Source organism: Anoplophora glabripennis, unplaced genomic scaffold (genome assembly GCF_000390285.2).
Source record: "Anoplophora glabripennis isolate ALB-LARVAE unplaced genomic scaffold, Agla_2.0 scaffold483, whole genome shotgun sequence".
Lineage (NCBI taxonomy): Eukaryota > Metazoa > Arthropoda > Insecta > Coleoptera > Cerambycidae > Anoplophora > Anoplophora glabripennis.
Window position 1 is genome coordinate 247,743 of NW_019417794.1, and position 7,225 is coordinate 254,967.

Below are 7,225 nucleotides of genomic sequence, written 5' to 3' on the forward strand. Positions count from 1 at the left end.
TCTTATTATAATTGATACAATTTATACAAGAATAATTATTAGGCCGTGGACACTCATCCAGCTTATGATTTTTAGCACATAAAGGACAAATATTAACAGAAGATGTACATTGTTTTGCCAAATGGTGATATCCACAACATTTATAACATCTCCGCAACTCAGTTGCATCAAAAACATTGCAATAATCATAGCCAACAAATAACTTACCATTATTCAATAATTTATGATATGTACTCACGTCTGTCTGAATCACGGCATGATATACCCTTCCGTTTTTTTTGGATTGTATACAAGATATTACATTAAGAATACTATTTTCATGTACGATATTAGAATTTTGGGTTCTTATATAACTAATAAGGGTAGTCTCGTCCAGCTTCTCAGATAAACCTACTATCTTAAGTCTGGGATTTAATACTGGAACTTCTTTAATTGTGTAATTGTCACTTAATTTACCATCAACAAGTTGTTTGAATTTATTATAATCTTCAGTACTTCCACAACTGACGTATAAACCACCATCTCGAATTCCCTTAACTTTTGTAATATTGACGTTAGATTCAACAGGGTGTACGTTTTTTATCATATCAAGCTTCGTTGTTGCATGATCTTGTTTGATTTTAGGTTTAACAACGAGTGCAGGATGCCTTTTAGTTATATTAGCGTAACTTGCTTTTGAATTCCCTTGTACAGCAATTTGATCAATTTTCGGTTTAAGTTCATCTATTTTTGGAACAATAAACTCACTTAAATTATTTTGCACAGCAGTTTGAATTTCGTTCATAAATTGGGTCAAAACTTCAGACTTGAATTTGTTAAAAAGATTAGAGAACTCTGACAGCTTTTCTTTCAGTTTAATATCAACAGAAGAACACAGTTTAGTAAAGCCCTCATTGATACGTTGGAGATTAGCAGTATACTCCTTCGCAGTATTATTTTCCAATATGGAACACTTCTTTTTGCAGGAATCACAGAGGAAAAATAAGTTAGTGCTCTTGCTTAACATTGTGAATTCTACACTATTAAGTCCAATACATGAAAAGTGAAACCATCTCTTGCATGTTCCTTCACATCCAACAACACCTTCATTCTTGTCAATTTTACATTTAGAGCAGCCCGACATGGCTAGAAAGTAAGACGCCGTCTCTGGCGGCGACCTAGTGATGATGATACCAGATCAAACATGAATGGAAAATCACTCAAGATTGAAAATCGCCACTACCTCATCTCAGATAAGGGTGTATCGAAGAGTGTGTACACACAATCATCAACAGGGATGTATCTCAGTTATGCACTTCGTTCATATACACAATTTAAATTGTATTAAAAAACCACTAAAGCACTACAAAATATAGGCAAACGACTAGAGGCTGATGCGTACGTGAATCGCTTCGCTTCTATCTAAGTTTTGGAGTTATGTCAGCTATTGGTCATTTCAAATATTAATATTGAAAAAATTGCTCTAACAATAATTATATTATTTGACATAATAGATATGTGTACTTTTTTATTTGCTTGATTGGGTGTTTTGCTACCTGTTGAAAAAATTAATAATTAATTAAATGAACCCTTGCGCCAAGAGGGTCAGTTAAGGGTTGTTTATTTGGAACTAGATTTGCGTAACCAAAAATCTCACACTAATCCTTTTGGTGCAATGGTTCATTTAATTAATTTTGGCAAAATACCCAATGAAGCAAACAAAATACTAAATGCCACAAATAAATAGCTTCAGACAATAGATATGTGTATACCATTTAAAAAAATGAAGATAATAAATAAATAAATAAATAAATTAAAATTACTTGATTTTTAATTTTATGCTTTAAGTATGTAATTTAGATTATTATTTTTTCAATTGGAATTAATTCATTAGTAGGTAAAATAGGTATCTATAATAAAACTTTAAAACATTATATTTATAATTAACAATACAAGAAATATTATGTTAATAGTTAGTATTTCCAAAATACATTAAAAATATATATATCTACCTTGAAATTCCATCAAAATGACATTTATAAAGTATAAAACAGTATAAAACTCGTAAGTTCATTTAAAAGTAGCATACAGGTTGAACGTCAAGCGCGCCAATTCCTCACTTAGTTCCCATTGGTCGGCGGAGTTATATGAGGCAACCTAGTATATACCCAAGGATATTATGTATTATAAATATCCTTGGGATAGACCAGCCTTGAATCAGACCAGGACTCCTTGATATTATTTCGATTCGAATGGGAGGATTTTCGATATAATTTCGATAGCTAAATTTTCAATAGGACCGATATATCCATATTTTTCGATTTTAATGGGTAATGGAATCAAGATTTCGGAAGTCCTTCCCTTCCACAGAATACTAATTCATCCTTTCATGAATTTAATAAACAGTCAATTATATTTTCCTTTAGTTATTTTAACACTTCCTGATATACCAGAGGCCTAATTTTTAAATAAATATTTTGCTCAGTAAAGACCACTGAAAATAAATAATTCTTGGATTAAGCAGGCAGCATTTAATTTGTTTTTGAAAATAAATAGCTAAATAATATCGATGAGGACTCAATTTGGGATCGGGACAATAATTATTACTCATATAAAATTCATATAAACAAAGGTAAAAATGTAGTAGATAAAAACAACAATTACAGAAGCAGAAGAAGATTTGTAGAAGTGAGGTTACCTATGTCATTTGTATAAGACGGAAATTATATTGGATAAGTAAATAGCTCTTTAAAAAACGAACGTTTTTATAAAATTATGGCTAAAGGAATCACTATTTGAAGGGAATGGAAACAATAAGCAATCAGTGATAAATATAATTTGACATACATAAGTGGTAAGTCCTTGCATGTAGTTGTCCGCGAATTGTTGCTTACAAAATACAGGGCTTACGTGAAATGTAAGTTTAGATAGATACCTGGGAACTGGGGTGTCTCGTTACGTATAGATTGTATAAAGCTCTTTGCAATTCACAGTTTAAAGGCATTTTTTTTTGTGTTATACTTTATTTTTGGACTCTTAATGGATATTTATTTAAATAAATACTAATAAAAGGAAAAACGGTGGTTGTTTTCATTCTTTTTTCTTTTATTTAAAGTTTACACAAAATACGCGCTCTCCTACATATCATTTTACTTAGACGCACGTGGATATGTATCATGTATACAGGGTAGTTCAACAAATTTTATGTTGAGTAGGATGCCAGGGCCAATTATTACTTAAAAATGAGGTTCTGATTACTGTCCATAAGTAAATGCAACCTTTTAACTGCATCAAACGATAAAACAAATATGGATCTCGTACTTATTTATACATATTTTGATATTTTCACCTAGACTAATTTTAAGATTGGCACAATTAAAACTGATTTTGTGACGTGAATAAGCGAAAATTTAGAATCTAATTTTTTCCCCAAAAATATTTAAATATTTTATATATATATATATATATATTTAAGAATTATGATTGTTGATGAACGTGAAAAAAATTAGTAGACACTTTATTGCACTTTATGACGGGGAAAGGTACTTATGTAGGTACGTAGAATGATAGTATCAAAAAAGCAAATCGAAAGAAGTGACGCTAAGTTGGCAAATTGCAAATAAATTGCAAAATTACGTGTTTTTTCACTTTTTTTTACTGACTATGAAAATGTAGACGACGTATCGGAAAATTAATTGTTTTATCTTGTAGGCATTAAATTACCTACAATTTAAGGTACCTGAAGTCACTTTTCAGCTATTTGTTAAGTGTAAAATAAAGGTCGAACTTGGAAAAATTAGTTTTAGAAAATTGCGCACTATTATTGCAAAAAACGGTAAGTGTTGAAGAAATTTATGGAAAAGTCTATCACTCCAAAGACCAACATGTGTGCCAAAGGCCGATTCGATTGACCGTGAAATTGTTGCTCTAGCAACAAATAGTTAATTAATTTTGTTCGTTTTTTGCAACTAATTACCAAACGTTAATTTTAGAAATTAACATCGTAAATATAGCTTCTAATAATTCATCCATAGAAACCAATCCAATTAAAGGAAGAGTTAAACTTTTATTTTCAAAAAGTATTACATTGATAGTTCATGTAATAAATGTGTTAGCAGCAGTAAAACGGCAACGGCTTGCACGCGGAGCGGAACTCGCGGAAGTACGGTCGGGTTCACGCCCGCCGCCGTCTCGCTGGCCGCTGGCCCGCGATATTTTTGCCTTCAACATTTCAAATTCGGGTCGGTCTCTATCTCGAGAACCGCCCGATCAATTTTGATGATTTTTTTTATTTTAGGTACCTATCTCCTCGAGACGAGTATAATGCCGTCATAAAATGTATAACATTGTCGGTATTAATTCCGTCGCAAATTATACATTAAATATTTATAAATTAAAAATGTCCATATAAATTCAATTTCTACTTCTGACTGCTATAAATATTATTTTTTCGCATATTCTATTTTTTGCTTTATTGAAGAATATGTATCTTCATGGACAGTTAAAAAATGAAAAAATACGTAATTTTGCAACTTATTTGCAATTTGCCTACTTAGCGTCACTACTTTCGAGTTACATTTTTAATATTATCATTCAACATTTCCTTTCTCGTCATAAAGTGCAATAAAATGTCATTAATAATTTTTTCAGATTTTTCAGGTTTTATGATCTAATTCTACTGGGGGTATTATACATTTATATAGACAAGGTTAGCAGCTAGAATCTATTATAATCAAATATGTAATATCTACATATTTGGAAATTAAAAATATCAAAACTATGATGCTAAATTCCAGATGTTAATAAATACCGTTTTATAAATCAAAAAAGTTATTTTAGCAAATATCGTTAGATCCATAAAATGTTATCCTATTATTATTATTAAGTTCCTAAATTCTCAATATTTTCAAACAATACAAGTAACGTAAGTATTAAAGTATCTTCTTATTTGATTTCCCATTTATCTAAAAACCCGAAAATTTTGCGAATACTTTACAAGAAAACCTTATTGCTACAAAATGATTGTACGTTTGAAAAACATTTAAAATTATTTAAATAACCAGTGGCGTACAATTTTTTTTTTAATTTTATAATCTTCGCATGAGGCGCCGCTAGTGGCTGTGCTCCAATATACCTACCCTTAAACGGTGGACCGTGTTGATCATTCTTCATGCATACGCGAATCTTATGCGACGTGGGCCTAGTGTTATTAACCCTACAAATTTATCTCAAATTTTCCGATAAATATAACAAATCTACAGATTTTTTATCACTAGTAAAAATGTCTTCTTTATTATTAATTTAATTGTTCCTAAATCCTAGTCGTTTGCGATCGAGTGATGTCACATTAGTTATGCAATGTGCAGTTTTTTTTCGTAAAATATGAATGGATATTAAAGTAATAAATTATGATTCAGTAATACAAATTCTGACATACAGTGTGAAACTGAATGCCAGTCTGAAATTCTTTCCATTTTAATGAAATAAATAGTCGAGTTAGTTTTTTAAAATACACTTTAATTCTTGTGTACACCCACCACTGTAATATATTCATCAGTGGCGGCTCGTGAAGGAGGACTCTGGGACTCCGCCCCCCCCAGATATTTTCAAACTGTAAACTTAAAATAATGTATTTATTAAATCAATAAAAAATCTAAATAGTATGCATTCAATATGTCATATTTGTTAGGTTGGTTGCATAAAGTGGATGTACTCCGTGAACGTACCAAAGAGTTATGTCTGACCGCGCGCGCAATCCCCAGTCCATTGCGGACGGTGAAATCGTAGTCCACCGTGAAAGCATATTTTTACATATGATTGGACAAATTGGCACGTGGANTTTACCCAGCCCGTCTCCACTGAAGCTAGCTGCCAACCCCTATTGTGGATATTATCCGTCCCCTTCATCCACTATAGCCACTCAAAATTTTGGAACTACCCCCAGTTTTGTGGCGGTTTCCCCAAACACCGTCACAATTGTCTTACATCTCTTGTACATGTCTCATTGTGCACCATCCTGTTGGTACCACAATTGTCGTCTGTGATATATGTTCACTATTTTTTATGTTTCACGAAAAAATATTGGTCTAATTACTCTATCTTTATAAATCCCACACCACACATTTGTTTTAAATGGGTCCGAATAGTAAGATTAGGATTAACATCACTACACCAACGACAATTTTGAGAAATCACTGTCCTATTGGAACTGACCGTTGCTTCGTCGAAAAAAATAATATTTCTCTAAAAGGATCATTTTCTAACTCTCCTTGTATCAAAGAACTAAATTCGAGTAGGTACTACGCTTAATTATTGTTTTTTTATTTTTGGCCACCCTGTATATACTATTGCAAATGTGATAAAAAGAAAAAGCATTAATCAATACATGTGATAAACGAAGAGAGCAAATTATTTCGGCTAGACAATAAAACCCAAGGCTTGTATATCCTAGTGTCGTATTCCACCCTTCGAGCGAGCTTAAGGATTTCAGAACACCCCGTATATTCATAGAAGTCATAATCTTGTACCTATCGGATATGCCGGAGACCGCTGAATTGGAAAGGAGGCGAAACAATCATATTCACCTACCTTTCCAATCCAAACCAAAAACCCGCCACGGTTGCAAAATCAATCGCTGTCGGCCGGGCAGAATGAAAAAGCCTCTATAAGAGTCTTCAGACATCGATCCTCACGGCGATAGCGCTCCCAGAGCGTTAAAGACCAATTTCACTGACCTTTCCAATGTCACCCGCATCGCGACCGATCTCGCCTGGGTCTGCCATCTCGGCGCGCAGTGACCACTGCTGCTGCTCTCGCAACCTGCAGTCGAACCCCGGGACGCTTCACGATGACATTTGGAAACGGCCATTAGAAATTTCACTACACTTTTGAATTGGTCAAGGACGCTATCGCCAATAACTCCAAAAGTTATTGAGCGATCGGTGTCAAAATTTAATGCAGCACTCCTCAAGTCGCTGACATTATCTCACTAAATTTTCGTCCCAATCGGATGAGCCAAAACGCCGTTATACGGGGAAACGCGGATTTCAAATTTTCCGCGTTTTCAGCCGTTCCGCTCATTCGATATCGGCCGAACCCTCCAACCACACTAGAGTATCGCTAGTTTTCACGCCTTCAGAGTCCCCTGCCCGCTAACCTTTTCTGTTTCAGAGACAGCCAGGATCAAGAAACGAAGACAACGACACACACACACACACACACACACACATACACACACACAACCATC

General features: G+C 33.5%; 1 protein-coding gene across 2 annotated transcripts in view; it reads left to right on the forward strand.

Annotated features, from left to right (window-relative positions):
• The first annotated feature begins 2,663 nt into the window (after window positions 1-2,663).
• The window catches only part of LOC108910846 (hemicentin-2), a 110,964-nt gene continuing 106,402 nt past the window's right edge, over window positions 2,664-7,225 (forward strand). For both annotated transcript variants that reach the window (XM_018715591.1, XM_018715592.1), the window contains exon 1: window positions 2,664-2,833. The gene's annotated coding sequence lies outside the window, so the exon portion shown is untranslated. The remainder of the gene's footprint in view (window positions 2,834-7,225) is intronic.